The 20,507-nt window shown below is 44.8% G+C and overlaps 1 pseudogene; it reads left to right on the forward strand.

The window, feature by feature from the left end:
• Window positions 1-1,673: 1,673 nt before the first annotated feature.
• LOC118144506 (protein Aster-A pseudogene) lies at window positions 1,674-14,936 on the forward strand (annotated as a pseudogene).
• The last annotated feature ends 5,571 nt before the right edge of the window (window positions 14,937-20,507 follow it).

A 20,507-nucleotide genomic window follows, 5' to 3' on the forward strand; every position in this document is an offset into this window, starting at 1 on the left:
GGAAAGGAGTTCGCTCTCAGTAGCTTTCCATTCTGCTGGAAAAGAAATTGCTGAAATCCCTCCCTCTGTTTGATTTGCCCTTTCTTGCTGAGTTTGTGGAGGGTGGTCATTACTACAGTCCCCTAGTGCCCCCTGTCGTTCATATTGGGAAACTAACCAGGCAGCATGAACTGCTAAGCTTGGTTCCTTATCTTAAAACACCCCTTACACTTTTTGGATCCATCTCAAAAATTCAAAATTGTGATTCCACCTGTAATTCACTGAGGGGCCATTTATAGTGAACTTATATTATTATCTCATAAACTTACCGAATGTGAGGGAGGGTCCTTAGAATATATTTGGCCAATTGTGTGTTTTGTTCTGTTCTGTTTTGTTTTACCAAGTATGGGATTAGTTATGAGAGATATTTGCTGTTATTCTGTGAAACCAAAGAGGGTTAGGAAATGCCGGGTTAAATAAGAATGAAGTAACATTAAATAAGGAGCTTCTTTCCTGCTGGCCTTCTCAGAGCATTTAATATGGACCATGTATCTCCCAAGGGAAATGCAATTTCCCATTCATGCTTGACAACAGAACTACTTTTCACATGAATTTCTTGCAGGGCCAATATTCCAGGGAACACACTTGGGAAGTGCTAATCAAGTCCAAATGAATTGTTCTACAAGTCTGGAAACTGAGTCCCAGGGAGGTGCCAGTGACTGGGAGGTAGTAGACATTGCAGGGCCCCTGTCAGGAGGCTCCCAGGCCACTTCCTCACCAGGATCCCTCCCATTCACTGGAGTTGACCTTTAGTATTTCTGTATTCACAAAGGGTGTTTACTTGTGGAATGGGGAATGATGTTGCTTTTAGCCAAGGATATTGGGAAAATTTAATAAACCTCTTTCAAGAATGCTCTGACTCCTTGGGGAGGAGAATTTGCTTCCGGTATTTTCAATTCCATTTCTTTCTTTCTCTTGTGAAGAACTTCATTGCTTTCTAAAAATTTACTATTCAACAAATTTGCAATAAGCACCTGCTATGCACATATACAAAGGAGGTCAAGATAATGCACCACTTGGGGTAAGAGCAAATATTTGGGGGTCAAGTTCTGGTTCTGCTGCATTCTGACTGTACAACTGGACAAGTTGCTTATTATCTTCTAAGATCTAGACTCCCCATCTATAAAGTGGGGATAATAATACCTTCTCCAGAGGACTGGGCTGAGGATTCCATTAGATAATACGTGTTAAATGGCCAGCACAGTGCAGGACATATAAGTACTCAATAAATGTTCGCCACTGCTATTATTGTTGTTGTTAGGGCCACTGAGGCCTGGTCGCCATCCTCAGGGACTCAGCTCTGCCAGAGAAAGAAGACAAACATGCTCAGAAACTTTCAGTAGCAATCTAAGGGAACAGATGAGAGACTGCAACTAGGTTTCACAGAACTCCAGTCAGCCTTTAGCGGTTGCCTCCAGAGCTGTGTTGGGAAGAATTCTGAGGGTTTTGCCAGCTACAGAAGGAAAGAGCCCCAACATCAATTAGTGATGTTGGTCACGGATGTGTAGAGTGTGGGTATGTGGTTATATGACATGTCATTGCCATTCTTAGAAATGCCAGGTGTGGCGGATCAGATGGAACAGTCGTTTCTGGAGGAGGTAAGAAGTTGGACCTCGAGGATGCATAGGACGTGAATGGAAAACATAAAAAGAAAGGAGGAACTCTTTGACACTCAGAACTTTGCGGCATATGCCAAGGATAAAACCAGCATGGGCTCTTTGAGTGGCAGTAAATAAACCAGGCTGTCTAGAGTAGGTCTTGATGATAAAGATTAGCTCTATAAATACGGTAACCAGCAATCTCAAGCTGGTTGCTCAACATCAAACAAGCTGTCCTATTGTTTCCATAAATTCCCTCATATGCTATGTGCCCTGGTTTGAGGTTCAGAAAACGTGAACACCATTTGGTCTCTATAACCATTTTCTCTACCACAGAACTGTGCAAAGGCTCTTTCCCATTGCCCTTGCTCACAGAGACCGTATTTTGGTGTGAAGTCCATGGCTGCTGTTCAGAGAGCCCATCACCCTTTGTGCACTTTGAAAAGTCTGTATAAATGTTTTTCATTATACACACATGGCATTGCAGCCCCAGGCATCTGAGCTTCTCAACAAATGTACATATGGAAAAAATCTGTTGAAAATGAAAAGCAAAGACCCAAGCTACCAGAAACTAGCATCCAGGTACGATACATGCCTTCTCTGTATCTGGTAATACACTAGCCCTGGGTGTGGGGGGAGGCAAAAAGATGCTTATTAAAACCACAAATAAGGATGAGGAGTTTTGAAAACTTTCTGTTTGCAGAATTAGCTTCATTCTTCACTCCAGCTGGAGATGAGCCTTCTCTGTGTAGCAAAAAGCATGGGGGCCAATAGCTCCTAAATTTACTGGTACATCCACATAGCTTTGGTCACTAGAAAGACACTATCTTAACATTGTCTCTAGTTCCAAGTCAAAAAGTCCCCAAAAAGAACTCACTGAAGCAGTTCGCGTCAGCTCCTGTGGTGGTCACAAAGATGGGGTTGGGTGAGAGAAACTTCTGGAAGGAGAGGAGTGAGGTGCTGGGTAAACAATATAAGATGCCTGCTGAATCTTCCCTTTATCTACCTTTTCATGCCGACTCAACCAGGCTATCAATCAACAATTTCACTCATTTAATAACCACCTATTTGCTTATTGAGCGTCTGCGACATGCCAGGTGCTGTGCTAGATTTCTGGCGTGCAAGGAAGAACATGACTCTTTTTAAATTATGTGCCTCTTAGAGTGCTAGGCATTCAGAGAGACAGAGGAATATGAAATGTAACGGGTTTAGGATGTCTAGGAACTCACCATATAACTGGAGAAAGGAGACTATGTATCGGAAGAATATTAAGTGGTAACCTGTGTGCTGTGGGTGATGAGGGTAAGAGAACTTCAAGGTGAAGAGAGATCCAAGATGGCTGATCACTAACAGCTTGGGATTGTAGCTCCCAGTGAAAGCTCAGAGAATGAGAGAATGCCACACTTTCAGACGAATTTTCGTCACTCACAGACCAGCAGATTTCTAGTGGAGGAGCCCCACGGGTCGCCAGTGTGACTCTTGTGGTCAGCGCAGCAGTTTTGCCGGTGCCTTGGCACGGCAGCTCTTCATGCAGAGTAAATGGGACTGGTTCCCTTACTGACCAGTGTTTGGAGCTCCAGGAAGGCAGAGCCGCTTGTTGCAGACTCAAGAAGGAAGCCAGACCAGAGATTCCCGGGCAGAAGAGCACCATCAGTCTTATCGCTGCTATTTTGGCCGGCGCAGTGGGTTGCTTGAATCCCAGCACTGGGAATCAATAAATTGGATGTCGACTTAGAAAGGCGGTAATTGAAAGACGACAGATGGATAAATTTATAATAAAGGGAAAAAACCAGCCTAAGAAGGCCGAGCATACCCAAAATCAGAACCCCTCTCCCTCTACAGGGGATTGCAGTTCCTCATCAGCAACGGAACAAGCCCTGATGGAAAAGGACTGTGTTTCATTATCTGAAGTAGGCTTCAGAAGGTGGATGATAAGAAACTCCTGGGAATTAAAAGAACTTGTTCTAACCCAACGTAAGGAAACTAAGAACTTTGAAAAAAGGTTTGACGAAATGCTGAAAAGAATAGACAATATAGAGAGGAAAATAAATGAACTAACGGAGTTGAAAAATACAACATAAGAACTTAGTGAAATATGCACAAATTTAAATAGCAGAATGGATCAAGCAGAAGAAAGAATATCAGAGGTTGAAGACAAACTTAATGAAATAAAACAAGACAAGAATAGAGAAAAAAGGATGAAAGGAATGAGCAAAGTCTCCAAGAAATATGGGACTATATGAAAAGACCCAATCTCCGTTTGATTGGTGTACCTGAATGTGATGGAGAGAATTAATCCAAGCTGGAAAATACTTTTCAGGATATTATCCAGGAAAATTTTCCCAATCTAGCAAACCAGGACACAATTCAACCCCAGGTAATACAGAGAACACCACAAAGATATTCCTCAAGAAGAGCAACCCCAAGGCACATAATCATTAGATTCACCAGGATAGAAATGAAGGAGAAAATACTAAGGGCAGCCAGATAGAAGGGCCAGGTTACCCATAAAGGGAAGCCTTACAGCAGATCTCTCAGTGGAAACCCTACAAGCCAGAAGAGAGTGGGGGCCAATATTCAACATACTTAAAGAACAGAACTTTCAGCCTAGAATCTCATATCCTGCCAAACTAAGCTTCACAATTGAAGGAAAAATAAAATCTTTTATGAACAAGCAAGTACTCAGAGATTTTATTACCACCAGTCCTGCTTTACAAGAACTTCTGAAAGAAGCATTATACATAGAAAGGAACAACCAGTATGAGCCTTTCTAAAAATATACCAAAAAGTAAAGAACATCAACATAAAGAAGAATTTACATCAACAAATGGATAAAATAGCCAGTTAACATCAAATGGCAGTAACCCTAAATTTAAATCGACTAAATCCCCCAATCAAAAGATATAGCCAAAACCTAATGGTATATCCAAAGATACACAAAGACTCAAAACAAAGGGTTGGAGAAAAATTTACCAACCAAATGGAGAGCAAAAATAAATAAATAAACAAAAAGCAAGAGTTGCAATTCTCACATTTGATAAAATAGATTTCAAAGCAACAAAGATACAGTGGTAAAAGGATCAATGCAACAATAAGAGATCTTAATACCCAGATACATAAGACCCATAACGAGATTTAGACTCAACGAGACAGAAAATCAATAAGGATATCCAGGACTTCAACTCAGATCCGGAACAAGTAAACTCAATAAATATTTATAGAGTTCTCCATTTTAAATACACAAAATATTGATCGGCCATTTATTAATACCCATTTTTAGAATGAAGCAATATTCCTGTTCTTTCTCCCTCTTTTTCTTCCTCTTTCTTCCTCTCCTTCTCTCCTTTTTTTACTTTTCAACATCCTAGTTCCTCACCTCTACTCAATACATTCCTCTGAACACCTGATTCCTTGTGATTCTCCCGTCCCACTAAGAAAAAAAAAAAAGAGAGAGAACTTCAAGGTAACTGAGGTCAGCAAGGACTGGAGCATTCAGAAGAGAAGTGCCTTAGAGTGATACTTCTGTGAGATCTTTAAAGGGCGAGGATGCTTTGTTTATGATACATGTGTTTAAAGTGCAGTATTTTCACAACAAAGCACTAAGTGAGGGCCTCTGCATCTGGAGGCGTTCTGGAATGTGGCCGTCAGCCAGTGGCCCTGTTCCTTTCTCAGAGACAGGACTACCACCCACAGCTCTTCTGATAGCCTTGTTTTTAATTGCCATGGCCTGCTGGATAAAAGCCTCTGAGTTTGATGCAAGTTCAAAATAATGCCCTTCAAGGATTAACTCATTTTTTTGGGGCTTGAGGAGCTACAACAGGTAACATCTGGTATAGCCTGCAGAGGGATTTTTTTTCACCCAAGGAGTTTCAAGTTTCAACATGTGAGCCATCCTGCTGAATAACATCATCGACGGGAAACAGCACGCAGAGACCTTATCTTGTAATGAGAGCTCTGTGTAACACCCCACGGTCATGTTTTGCATGGACTGTAATAGATGGTGCAAACTGTAACAGGTTCTTATCACTTTGTTTCCTGCCAAAGTGACTGAGTTCCACACTTATGGGGTTGAAATCCCCTTGTGCATTTCTTCTGGGGCCATCCTAGTGCCATTAGTAACACCCTCCCTGTGTTCGGAAGGCCCACATTTTAATGCTGTCATAGGGAGTCTCTTGGTCAGTTCTTCTTATCACATCCCATCAGTCACTTCGCTGTCTCCCCAGGTCTCCTAGAAAATTCCTGGAATCATCTCCTTGCTTTTGGTAAACACTGGCTTTGTTCCTCCATGCTGTGCTTTCTGTATTCCCAGCTCTGCCCTTTGCATCCCTTGGGCCAGTCCCTCTACCTTGGAATTCTCTCTGAGGTCAAGATTTTGCAATGTTCTTAAACGTGAAACACTGTAATAGCTAGTTGTTGAGTGTTATGTGTCAGGGATGTATTATTTATAGGGATACTATTATCACCCATGACTTCCCAGTGAGAAAAATGAGGCTCAGAGTTTGAATTGCCCAAGTACAAGACATAAACCCACATCTGTCTCACACTTAAGACTGTGCTCTTTTTAAGGGATAAATATAGGGACCCAAAGAATGGTCATGGGAGTCACGAGTTCCAAGCAGAGGAGGGAGAAGGAAAGAGAAATGAGGACAACTCTGCGAGTGGCAGCTCTGAACTCAAAGGAGGAGGATTTTGAGACATGGTCAACTGTGACTAAAGCGGAACAGGTTTGAGAATATCGACCCCACTGGCATAAAGACACCTACTGGCAAATCTTCTCAAAAAAGATTTCAGTAATGGGTCTGGAAGAGGTTATTAGGAAGAGGATAAAGAGATACAGATGGCAAATAAAAGGAGGGGCAGCCACACAGATGGTGAAGGAAGGAGAGTTGTTGTGTATCCACGAAGTTAGAAACTCTCGGGCAGGTCCCATAAACTGAGTTTTTACAAGCCCTCCAGGTGATTCTGATGCACACTAAAGTTTGCAAGTTTGCAAGAACTGAGTTTCTCAGCTTTGGCTGCACACTGAAATCACCTGAAATAATAATGCTTCCATATGACCTCCTGAAATTCTGTTTTAATCGCTCCAGGCAACAGGGCTTGAAAAAGCTCTCCAGGTGATTCTAATGGGCAGCCAGAGTTGAACATTCCTGCTGTACAGGGAGAAGACAGTTGAGGGTATGCAGTCGAAGAGGAGGTGGAAGGGATATAACAGCAACCGCACCTCTGGCTATGCCACTCAATGTGCTAAGGCTGGGCATTTCAAGCTTTAATGGCATAAGGATCACCAACAAGCTTCCAGGTGCTTTACAGGCATCGCTTCAAGGAATCCTCATAACAAGTCTACAAGGCAGGTGCCAGCATTATTCCCACTTCACAGATAAGGATATTGAGGCACCAAGATGTTATCTGACTTGACTGAGGCAAGACAGAAAGGAAATGGTAGGTCTTGAAAATTAGATCTTGACTCCAAAGTACTTATTATTTTTTAAAATTATGATAAAAAATATATATATAATTTGCCACTTTAATTATTTTGAAGTATTTACAATTTTGTGGCATTCATAATGTTGTACAACTACCCATTTCCAGGATGTTTTCACCACCCCAAACAGAAACCCTTATTCATTAAGCCATAACTCCCCATCTCCCCTGTCCCCAACCCCAGGTACCCTCTGTTCTGTTCTTTGTCTTTATGAATCAAAGTACTCATTCTTAGTCACTGTTTCAGGATCAGCTCGAAGACGAGATAGAGGTATCAAATTTGATCAAACTTTTTCCTTCAATTGACAGCATCTCTGAGTTAAATGAGGCCACCATCAGCAATTTCTGTTCCTAAAATAGGGAACGACTTGTAACTTCCCGCAAACAGCACATCCTCTTTTGCCTGCGTGCCAAAGCACATGCCAATCCCTCCAGGACATGTGCCTTTTCCCACCTCACCTTCATTTAGCAAACTCCATCTCCTCCAAGTCTCTTGCCAGGCATGACTACTCCTGGGTATCTAAATCAAGTTCTTCAACTAGTGTGGTCCCATAGAGGAGGACTTCAAAAACTGACATTCACTCCAATTACCTAGGCATCTGGTTAAAATGCAGATTCGGATATACTGAGCCTGCCTTGGGGCCCTAAGATTCTGTTTTCTTTTTTTTTTCTTCTTTATTCCTTTCTTTCTTTCTCTCTTTTCTTTCTTTGTTACTTTCTCTTTCCTTCTTTCTTTCTTTCTTCTTTCTTTCTCTCTCTCCTTCCTTCCTTCCTTCCCTCCCTCCCTCCCTCCCTCCTTCCTTTCTTCCTTCCTTCCTTTCTTTCTCATTCACTTTGTCACCCAGGCTGGAACAAAGTGTGCAATCATAGCTCACTGAAACCTCAAACTCCTGGGCTCAAGCCATCCATTCTCCTGCCTTAACGCTCAAGTAACCAGGACTACAGATGTGTGCCACCATGTCAGCTAATTAAAACTTTTTTTTTTCTTTTGTGGAGATGAAGTCTTATTATGTTGCCCAGCTGGCCTCAATCTCTTGGCCTGAAGTGATCCTCCTGCCTCAGCCTCCCAAAGCCAAGATTACAGATTTGAGCCACTGCCCTAGGACTTAGACTCTGCATTTCTACAGAGCTCCCAAGTGATGCTTATGCTGCTAGTCCCTGGACCACACCCTGAGTAGTGAGACCATAGGTCGCAGTGCTTCATCATGACACATATTGCTACAGCATTCCCTTGACTGTTTCTCTACTCCATTATAAATATCTTGAGGGCAAACACCCGTCTTATTATATTCCTGGAGCCTCACATTGTACCACCCACAGTGACAATAAATGTGGATGGAGGAAGAGATAAATGAACAAACAGGCTGGAAGGCTAGAAGGAACCGAATCTGTGAGTAGCCTCATAAGCCACACTAAGGAATTTGAAATGCATCATGACATTCTGGGCAGACACTGAGGGGTTTGAAAAGGGGGCTATATTAAATGTTTATGTGCAGTGTGTAAGATACGTTGGAAAGGACCAAGATTGAAGTCAAGGAAACAGTAGCAAGTTACTGCACTGGTCTAAGCAAATAATTTTGAAGGGCTGAACTAAGGCAGTGATAGTGGGAAGGATGCAGTGGGAAGAGGAGTCAAGACTGTACAGATGGGTTTACTTTACAGCCCCATTTGCTTCAGACAGTTTACCCTGGGTATAATTATTAATAGTGTCCCATTTGCTCCCCAAAATGCCCTACTTTGGATGATAATTATCTATTCATACTGTACATAGGAGACTTTTTTTTTGAGATGGAGTCTTACTCACTCTGTCCCCCAGGTTGGAGTGCAGTGGCGCGATCTCGGCTCACTGCAACCTCTGCCTCCCAGGTTCAAGAGATTCTCCTGCCTCAGCCTCCTGAGTAGTTGGGATTAGAGGTGTGTGCCACCACGCCCGCTAATTTTTTGTATTTTTAGTAGAGACAAGGTTTCACTATGTTGACCTGGCTGGTCTTGAACTCCTGACCTCAAGTGATCCACTGACCTGGTCCTCCCAAAGTGCTGGAATTACAAGCAAGAGCCACCATGCACAGCCAGGAGACAATGTTAATAGAACATGGGGTGTGGGCTTTGAGCAAAGTGAGAAGTCTAGGATAACACTCACGTTTCTGCCCTGGATGACCCAACAGATGGTAACAGTGTTGACTAAGCTAGGCAGTCCAGGACATCAAGCAGTAGAAGTTACTTTAAAATAAAAGTATTTAAGTTAAGGAGCCACCGCAAAGTATTAAGTAAGTTATGGTACACAGCATGACAAATTTCAAAAGAGGCGCCAATGGCTGAAGTTTGGAACACTGATGGAAAGTATCACCAAGTGAAACATCCTCCCTCCCCAGCATTCTGAGTCAAATTAGTCCCAGAGCAGTACTACATTAGGAAACCTTCCCTATGTGCTATTAAGCCCAACTGCAGATGGGGTGTCACAAAGGCCAACGAAGTCCAAGTTTTGTTTCTCAGTCCTTATTCTCTTCCCTTCAAGTCATTGCTGTGAACGCTCCAGACAACAGGATCACAGTTGGCTGTGGTCACTGAGGTCAGTATAAAGATATACCAAGTCAAGGCTAGATTGAGTCTGAAGCCCACGTCCCTTGGTTCAACTGTCCTGAGTCAAAGGTCAGTAACACCAAAACATTCTATCACGTTTATAACCCTCATGACTCAATATTCTTACTAATCTCTACTCATGTGTGCCAACTCCTCAGCTTTTTTCTCCCGCCCATAACATGTCAACAAGTGGGTAATTATTTAATAAATCTCAGAACATACCTTTGCTTCTTTTGGCCGGAGACCTGGAGGTTTTCCAGTTTCAGTTTCAAGGTGGCTGTTACTTAAGGGTCCAAATGCAGTCAAGCGGAAGAATAAATTCACCCACTAGAGCCTTTCAGGGGAACTTTAAAATAAAACGTAGCTTTTCAAGTATTAAAAGGAAGTGAAAGACTGAACTAAGCTGAGTATTCATTTTAATACACATGTTAAAGGTTACATTAGCAGCTGTCAAAGTGCTGGCCAATTCTAACCACATCACTCTTCACCTTAAATCAGATGTCTTAGGTGGTACCCGGAACCTGCCACTCTGGACTGACCCTGAGTAAAAGGATTGTTAAAGAAGGGGAAGTTGGTCTTCCAGGCTTTCCTGTCACTCCTGGGGATATCAGCCTGATGAGCAAGGGAGGGCAAGAGAGCTGGAACCCAGGAGCCTACGTCTTTGCCGCTTCTTCCTGCCGCTTCAGGTCTGAGGAAACGGATTTGCGTGCTGGTGATCTGATATCAAATCCATACATATGGCAAGACTGAGGGTGGAGGAAAACAGCCCAATTCATAAATGGGCAAAGGAACAGAACAGACATTTCCCCAAAGAAGGTATTCGAATGACCGCTAAGCACAGGAAAAGATGCTCAACATCACTAATTTTTAGGGAAATGCAAGCCAACATACTATGAGATACCACCTCACACCAATTAAGAAGGCTACTAGCCAAAAAGAATGGAAAATGTGTGGGGCTCTGTGGCTTGTGCTTGTAATCCCAGCTACTTGAGAGGCTGAGGCTCTCTTGAGCCAAGAAATTGGAGGCCAGTCTGGGTCACATACCAAGACCCTCAAACCTAAGATAAATAAATAAACAAATAAATAGGAAAAAACAAATGTTGGCTGGGATGTAAAGAAATTAGACTCCTTATGCACTGTTGGTGGGATTATAAAATGGAACAGCTGCTATGGAAAAATAGTATGGTGGTTCCTCAAAACATTAAAAAGAGAATTATGATGTGATCCAGCGATCCCTCTTCTCAGTGTATACCCAGAAGAATTTAAAGCAGGGTCTCAGAGAAATATTTGTACACGCATGTTTGTAGCAGCATTATTCACAATGTGGAAGCAACTGAAGTGTCCATCAACCAATGAATGGGTAAACAACATGTGGTATAAATGCACAATGGAATCTTACTAAGCCTTAATATGGAAAATATTCCAACACATGCTACAACGGGATGGTGTTGAGACAGTACACTAATGAAATAAGCCAGTCACAAAAAGACAAATGCTATATGATTCCACTTATATGAGGTATCTAGGGTAGTCAAAATCATAGAGGCAGAAAGTAGAATGATGGTTGCACAGGGCTGGAGCAAGAGGGAATGAGGAGTTACTGTTCAATGGGCACGGCGTTTTACAAGATGGAAAGAGTTCCGGAAGTGGCTGGTGGTGATGGTTGCATAACACTATGAATGTATTCAAAACCACTGCACTGCACACTTAAAAATGACTCAGATGGGCCAGACGCGGTGGCTCATGCCTATAATCCCAGCACTTTGGGAGGCTGAGGCGGGTGGATCACAAGGTCAAGAGATGGAGACCATCCTGGTCAACATGGTGAAACCCCATCTTTACTAAAAATACAAAAATGCACTTTGGGAGGCCGAGGCAGGTGGATCACGAGGTCAAGAGATCGAGACCATCCTGGTCAGCATGGTGAAACCCCGTCTCTACTAACAATACAAAAATTAGCTGGGCATGGTGGCGCGTGCCTGTAATCCCAGCTACTCGGGAGGCTGAGGCAGGAGAATTGCTTGAACCCAGGAGACGGAGGTTGCAGTGAGCCAAGATCGCGCCATTGCACTCCAGGCTGGGTAACAAGAACAAAACTCCGTCTCAATTAAAAAAAAAAAAAAATGACTCAGATGGCCAGATGGCCAGGCATAGTGGCTCACGCCTATAATCCCAACACTTTGGGAGACCCAGGCAAAAGGATCGCTTGAGTCCATGAGTTTGAGGCCAGCCTAGGCAACATAGTGAGACCTCATATCTATAAAAAATACAAAAATTAGTCGAGCACGGTGATGCACATCCGTAGTCCCAGCTATTTGGGAGGCTGAGGTGGGAGGCTTGAGCCCAGAGGTCGAGGCTGTGGTGAGCCAAGATCACACCACTGCACTCTAGTCTGGGTAACAGAGTGGGACCCTGTCTCAAAAAAAGATAACTAAGATGATGAATTGTACATTATCTTTTACCATGGTAAAATAATAATAATGGTCACCAACAGTGTTCAGAAATGATAATAAATTAAAATAACTTTTTTAAAAAGTGAGCACTCAGCCGGGCACAGTGGCTCACGCCTGTAATCCCAGCACTTTGGGAGGCCAAGGCGGGCAGATCACGAGGTCAAGAGATCGAGACCCTCCTGGCCAACATGGTGAAACCCCGTCTCTACTATAAGTACAAAAAAAATTAGCTGGGCATGGTGGCGCACGCCTGTAGTCCCAGCTACTTGGGAGGCTGAGGCAGAAGAATTGCTTGAACCCAGGAGGCAAAGGTTGCAGTGAGACAAGGTTGTGCCACTGCACTCCAGCCTGGGGCCTGGTGATGGAGTGAGACTCTGCCTCAAAAATAAAATAAAATAAAATAAAAAAATAAAAGGTGAGCACTAAGGACTTCTTTTACCCAGCCCTGTGGTAGCCTAGATGGTCCTTTCCCTGGGCCCCACCATGACTTCTCCTTTGGGACATCCACACAGACAGAAGACAGCCCCCAGTCCCTCTTACTGCACCATCCAGAAGCAAAAGATATCAGGAGTTGAGAGTCCTATGAACCCACACCTCACAGCCACCAGAGCCTTAATCATACTGAAAGCCTGCTGCACCCCTCTCTCACTGCCCAGTGGAATCCTTGGCCACTTCAGTGGTCCTCCTCAGGGGTGGTGATGGATGCAGGAGAACTGGCATGGTCTGGCTGTGTCCCCACCTAAAATCTCATCTTGAATTGTAATAATCCCCACGTGTCAAAGGGGGGACCAGATGGAGATAATTGAATCATGAGAGCGGTTGCCCCCATACTGTTCTCCTGATAGTGGGTTCACACAAAATGCCGTGGTTGCTGAGAAATATTAAGTTGTTGAGAAATGCTGAGTGTTTGAATATTGAGAAATGCTGAGTGTATGATAGAATATATTGTTTGCTAGGAAGAACGATGGCAAGGAAAACCTAGCCGCTGCCCCACCAAGTAGAAAACTACTTGGAATATTCCAAAGTGGGAGGAAAATATATAAATATCATACACTGGTTAAAACAATTCCTTAAGACCTCTGACCCTGCCCTCGTGGCTCCCTCACGGAGAATACTTTTTAGTTTTTCTGTGATCAGTGGTAAGTGGGCACCAGCTGCCTACTTGGCATATTTTGTGTTATGAGAAAATACCAAACATCTGTTTGTTGATAATAATCACCTGTTCAGAGAGAATAAATGTGTGGGTTAGAGTCTGCTCAAGGCCTTCACCCTGGAATGCTGTCAGCCCCTGAGGCTCCCAGCTCAGAAGGCTACTGGCCCTCGGACAGTCCCACTTTGTTGTTCTATCTGGGTGTCTGCCTCTCAATTTCTTCAGCGCTGCCTGGGTGGGGGTCTCTATGGCTGAGCTGCTCTTGGTAGGTGGTTTTATAAGGGGCATCCCCCTTTGCTCAGCTCTCATTCTCTCTCCTGCCACCATGTGAAGAAGAACGTGTTTGCTTCCCCTTTCGCCATGATTGTAAGTTTCCTGAGGTCTCCCTAATCGTGTGAAACTGTGAGCCAACTAAAGCTCTTTTTTTATATAAATTACCCAGTCTCCAGTATGTCTTTATTAGCAGCGTGATGGGACTCCATTCCCGCTGTCTGCAGCGGACCTGGCCGCCCTGCTTCCCGACCTCTCCGGCCGCCTCCTCCTCAACTCCGTCTTCCATGTGGGCGCTGAGCGGCTCCAGCAGATGCTTTTCTCGGATTCGCCCTTCCTCCGGGGCTTTCTGCAGCAGTGCAAGTTCACAGATGTGACCCTGAGCCCCTGGAGTGGGGACAGCAAGTGCCACCAGCGCCGGGTGCTGACGTACACCATCCCCATCAGCAACCCGCTGGGCCCCAAGAGCGCCTCTGTGGTGGAGACACAGACGCTGTTCCGGCGCGGCCCCAGGCTGGCGGGTGTGTGGTGGACTCCGAGGTGCTGACGCAGGGCATCCCCTACCAGGACTACTTCTACACTGCCCACCGCTACTGCATCCTGGGTCTGGCCCGGAACAAGGCGAGGCTCCGAGTGTCCTCTGAGATCCGCTACCGAAAGCAGCCGTGGAGCCTGGTGAAGTCGCTCATTGAGAAGAACTCGTGGCGTGGCATTGAAGACTATTTCCACCATCTGGAGCGAGAGCTCGCCAAGGCTGAGAAGTTGTCACTGGAGGAAGGCGGGAAGGATGCCGGGGCTTGCTATCTGGGCTGCGGCGGCGGAAGCGGCCCCTGAGCTGGCGGGCTCACGGGGACTGGCCGCAGCACGCAGACCCCGACCCCTGCGCCCAGGCCGGCATGCACACCTCGGGCTCCCTCAGCTCCGGCTTCTCCGAGCCGTCTGTAGACCAGAGCCCTGGAGCAGGCATCCCTAGTGCCCTGGTTCTCATCAGCATTGTCCTTATCATCCTCATTGCCCTCAACGTCCTGCTCTTCTACCGCCTCTGGTCCCTGGAGAGGATGGCCCACACCTTTGAGTCCTGGCACAGCCTGGCCCTGGCCAAGGGCACGATCCCACAGACGACCACAGAGTGGGCGGAGATCCTGGCGCTGCAGAAGCAGTTCCACAGCGTGAAGGTGCACAAGTGGAGGCAGATCCTGCGGGCCTCCGTGGAGCTCCTGGACGAGATGAAGTTCTCACTGGAAAACCTTCACCAAGGCATCACAGTCTCAGACCCTCCGTTCGACGCCCAGCCCCGGCCCAATGACAGCTTCTCCTGAGGACCCAGGTCACGCAGCTGTTCCCCAACGTGGACAGATGGACACACAGAGCCTTGGCGGCCACTGCTGGAATGGTGTGAGCGCCAGGCATCTCCCACCCGCCCCTCCTGACGGCCTGGCGGGGGCTGCGCAGACGTGTGGGCCAGGGAACTAAGATTCACTTTTTCCCAGGGAGCTGGCCTGGCCTCGGGCAGGCCCCCCACTAACTTATTTCGCCTGGATGAGGTTGTGGGGGGCGCCTCCTCCGGTCGGTGCACGATTCCCTCAGCTCTGGGTTTAATGTATTTATTTGGGGCCAACAGTTCCCCAATAAAGGGTCAGAAGTGGAAAAAAAAGAAGTTCATACAAGAACTGATCCCCATTTCCCACCAAAGATCAGATGCATCATACAAGCCCTCTCTTACTGTCTCTACTGATTCCCACTACTTATCACCTGCCCCCCACCAGTCTTAGATGTCCAGAGTTCAGCCAGGACCTGCCCTTTTGAAGTGGCAATCCGAATATTCACCCATTTTTCTAACTTTCCATTTTAAGGGTTTTACTTCTCAGGCCTTATGTAACCCTAGAAAAACTGACAAATCAATTCATATTTCTAAGACAGTGACTGGGAATCACACTGTCAGCATGGCAAAGGTTGACCATAGGAGTCACAGTCCTGGGTTTCGTCCTAGCCCCATCATTTGGTATCCGGTTACAACTTTGCTACATCTTAATTTTCTCATTAATAAAATAGGGCTAACTATGAGGAAATTTCCTCCCCTCCTCACAGTGTCTGGGATACAGGAAATAATCAGTATTAACAGAACCTGAGTGATCATGCAAGCCGATAAAGAAATATCCTTAGTTTTAAAGAGAAAGTCCCTGAATACCTGGTACTAAAAAAAATTATGATGCCTCCTTATAGGTAATTCCAAATAAGATTTTATTTTTTCCAGATGACGTAAAGGGTACATTTAGGTAAAATTAAAGCTGATTATTTCTAAGTCAATTTTTAAGTTTCTCAAAGCTGAAGTTTCTTTCCCCTCCCTCTCCTCTTTTTTTTTTTTTTTTTTTTTTTTGTTCTCGCTCTCTCTGACTACTGCATGGCTGGTGTCCCCTATTCATTGGGTCATTCTGCACTGACCATCAAGCTATGAGGTCAGGGAGGGTCAAAAGATTGGTGGGTTGCCCCTGGTGCTCTGTCTTGGGTCAGTTTGCCAGAAAGGAGAATATTGTGCTTGTTTGTTGATATCTACAAAAATAAAATCCTCTCAAAAGATAGGGAAGAAGTATAAGACAAGTAACAGGACTTCAGAGAGATACCAAAAAGGGAAAGTGAGTACAAAATACAAGACGCATTGACAAAACTTTTGCAACTAATTGCAAAAGTTTGCAAGATCATAATGAAAAACCCAAGTGAACTGGAGACACTCTTGCCCATAAAAAGAAGAGAAGACATGTCAGGATTGGGGAAGAGGCAGAAGGCAGGAGAGTTCTGCTGTCAGCAGGAAGACAGCACACAGTCTTGCACTCCCTGCAGTAGGTGGTTCAATAAAAGAGGGAACAGAAGGGGTGTTTGTTGAAGGCCTGTGACCAAGTTGGCAGACCTCTGTCCCATGCCATCTACTCCAGAATCCACATTTGCACCTGATCTACAATCATGGATGCTCTCAGTGATGACTGAGAAAACACAAACATGAATTCATATTCAGCATCCTCAGTTTAGAAAAAAATGTGTGTGATCAGAAAGATTCCTGGCTGGTCCGAGTGCAGTGGTGTTTACAACTAATTGATCACAACCAGTTACAGATTAAATCTCACTCTATTTGTTACAGACAAAATCTCACTCTATTGCCTAGACTGGAGTGCAGCAGCACGATCTCTGCTCACTGCAACCTTGCCTCACCAGGCTCAAGGGATCTTCCCCCCTCATCTCTCAAGTAGCTGAGAACACAGCTTGCACCACTATTCTCGGCTAATTTTTTTAAAAAATTTTTTGTAGAGATGGGGTCTTGCTATGTTACTCAGGCTAGTCTTGAACTCATAGATTTAAGTGATATACCCGCCTCAGCCTCCCAAAGTGTTGGGATCACAGGTATGAGCCACCGCCTCTGGCCTAGTTACAGATTTTTTTCTTCATTCTCCACTCCCACTGTTGCAGTTGACAAAGAAAGAAGGAGGAAGGAAGGAAGGAAGGAAAAAAGGAAGGAAGGAAGGAAGGAAGGAAGGAAGGAAGGAAGGAAGGAAGGAAGGAAGGAAGGAAAAAAGGAAGGAAGGAAGGAAGGAAGGAAGGAAGGAAGGAAGGAAGGAAGGAAGGAAGGAGAGAGAGAGAAAAGAAAGAGAAGGAAGGAAGGAAAGAAGGAAGGAAGGGAGAGAGGGAGGGAGGGAGGGAGGGAGGGAGGGAGGAAGGAAGGAAGGAGAGAGAGAAAAGAAAGAGAAGGAAGGAAGGAAAGAAGGAAGGAAGGAAGGGAGGGAGGAAGGAAGGAAGGAAGGAAGGAAGGAAGGAAGGAAGGAAGGAAGGAGAGAGAGAAAAGAAAGAGAAGGAAGGAAGGAAAGAAGGAAGGAAGGGAGGGAGGGAGGGAGGAAGGAAGGAAGGAAGGAAGGAAGGAGAGAGAGAGAAAAGAAAGAGAAGGAAGGAAGGAAAGAAGGAAGGAAGGAAGGAAGGAGAGAGAGAAAAGAAAGAGAAGGAAGGAAGGAAAGAAGGAAGGAAGGAAGGAAGGAAGGAAGGAAGGAAGGAAGGAAGGAAGGAAGGAAGGAAGGAAGGAAGGAAGGGAAAGAAAGAAAAAAAGGTTTCCGACAAAAATATTCAAGTACAAAGGTTCTAAAGGCAAGATAACATTTGCAGAATAACAGATGAAGTTCCCAGCATCCCCCTCATTGGAATTTCTCCTAGAGATTTCCTTGAGCATGTGTGACATGATGTATGTACACGGTCATCCACTTGTAATTGCAAAAGTTTGGAAACCATGTAATTGCTCACAAAATAGGGAACTTGTTAAATAAATGATGGTAGAGCCATACAGTGGAATTCTGTACAGGTATAAAACAAAGCAAATTAACCTTAAAAATGAGGGAGATTTCGACGTATTGATAAAGGAAACATCTCCAAGATACATTGCTAAGTCAAAAAAGTAAGGCTCAAAACGGTAGAGTATACTATATTTGGGGCAAAAATGAAAAGGGAAACAAGTTAAAATATTTGTTTTAGCTTGTATTTTCAAAAAACCTGATAAAAAGTGGATATCTAGGCCAAGCATACTGGCTCACACCTGTAATCTCAGCACTTTAGGAGGCCAAGGAGATCACTTGAGGTCAGCAGTTTGAGACCAGCGTGGCCAACATGGTGAAACCCTGTCTCTCCACCTCTACTAATATACAAAGATTAGCTGGGCATGGTGGTGAGCGCCTGTAATCCCAGCTACTCAGGAGATTCAAGCAAAAAGAACTGCTTGAACCTAGGAAGCCTAAGTTGCAGTGAGCCGAGATTGCGCTACTGCACTCCAGCCTCGGTGACAAAGCAAGACTCTGTCTTAATAGAAATAAAGAAAAAAAAAAAAAGTGGGCCAGGTGAGGTGGCTCACGCCTGTAATCCCAGCACTTTGGGAGGCTGAGATGGGTGGATCACCTGAGGTCAGGAGTTCGAGACCAGCCTGGCCAACATGGTGACACCCCATCTCTATTAAAAAAAAAAAAAAAAGTGGATATCTTCAAGGAGAGAGTGAATCGAGTAAATGCAGGTAGGGAAAAGCAAAAAGGCTTTTCACTGTATACCTTTACATATTGTTTTGAGTTTCAAATTGTGAAAATGTTACTCAAATTTTTTGAAATAAAATAAAAACAAATGGTTCAGAGGGTGAAGCTTGCAAGTGGGGGCAGCTGAATTCACTTATGTAAAAATGATCTTTCGTGTGAAGGTAAGTCTGTACTGAAAAAAAGAAAGCAAAAGAAAAAAATGAAATAAAAATGACTCCAGATGATAGTAGTTTACTGTATTTTCATGTTAGGGGAACTCTTGGGTGTCTGCTATCAGTCAGGACTCTTACAGGAATACTCATCTGAAATATTAACTCCAGTTTATTGAAGTTAGAGACTTTCATCAACTCATGTAACTGAGACATCCAGAGGTGGAACTGGCCTTGAAGATGGTGGGGTGCAGAGCAATACTCATTGCTGAGGAGCTACCTAAATCACAGGCTTTCCGGGCACCCCACGCCACCCTGTCTTAAACCACCTGGCAGATTGTTGGCATTTTCTTCAGTATTTTCCAAGCATGGACTCTGGAGGTCACTGCCGCCACCAATATGAATCTGGGATCCTGCTACCCTTTGTTTTAGAAGATGAATCTGGGGCTAGGTGGAGTGGCTCACCCCTGTAATAACACTTTGGGAAGCCAAGGTGGGCAGATCACCTGAGGTCAGGAGTTCAAGACCAGCCCAGCCAATATGGTGACACTCCATCTCTAGTAAAAATACAAAAATTAGCCGGGTATGGTGGTGGGCACCTGTTATTCCAGCTCCTTGGGAGGCTGAGGCAGGAGAATCATGTGAACCCAGGAGGTGGAGGTTGCAGTGAGCTGAGATCGTGCCATTGCACCCCAGCCTGGGCGACAAGAGCAAGACTTGGTCTCAAAAAAAAGAATATGAATCTGTTGGGAGTGACCAAGCAGTCAGAAGCTTCTCCTCAATGCCAGGGCTTGAGGCTGCGGTCGCTCTCTCGTGCAACAGACATGATGCAGATGCATGACATTCTGGACTGGAGAATGTGGGGCATTAAGAGCCAGACCAAGAGTATGTGTGTGGGGAGGCGGCTGGGCTTCCTGGCTTGCCAGAATCAGGCAGTGGGAGAGAATGGGATACCACTTATCTTCCTCCCACTCCCCTTTCCTCATTCCAGGCCCAAACACCAGACGAGTATGTCTCCAACTGAGTAAAAATGTGAACATGGGACAATGCCACAGTGAGGGATGTGAGGAAACCCAAACACAGCACAACACTGATGCACTTAACTTGGTTTATGAAATGCAATTTCTGTGGAATCCTCTGTGTTAGTGTTAAAAAAAAAAGGCCCACTTGATTAGGAATCGGGAAAACTGATTCTAAATAAGAGAAACTAAAAATGAAAACAAGAACTTTAAAAACTATAAACATAACTTTGGAATTAACACAAGGTTTCTGTATTACCTAAATGGCTTATTTACTTTCAAAGCCAAAAAGGTCATTGGCAAGTATACTTTGGTTTACTGTGAAGCAAGTTAGGTTAGCTTTTGGGCGGGGAGGGATATGAAGGGAAAGATGTTTTAATTGCACAGTGGAATCTGCTGCTTTTGTCTGGTAGAGACCCACTTTCACTCCTTTCTTCTGAGAAACAGCTTTCAGCTACCATCAGCCCAGTAGTTTGGGTGGTGCTGACCCCTTCCTGCTCCAGGGGTGGACAGGTGACTCGGGTCTGACCAGTCAGAGCCTCAGACCTCCCCATGGCATGTGATCCAAGCCAGCCAATCGGAGACAATTCATGGGCTTGTGGTTGAAACTGTTGAGAGGTCCTTTCTTTCCACCTCTTTTTCTGGATAGGTTGTGGGTCTGCAGGTTCTAGATGCCCTCTCACTTCCACCAGGAGAAAGCCTGCCTGAGAATGAAGC

This window comes from Callithrix jacchus, chromosome 9 (assembly GCF_049354715.1).
Source record: "Callithrix jacchus isolate 240 chromosome 9, calJac240_pri, whole genome shotgun sequence".
In the NCBI taxonomy this organism is placed as follows: domain Eukaryota; kingdom Metazoa; phylum Chordata; class Mammalia; order Primates; family Cebidae; genus Callithrix; species Callithrix jacchus.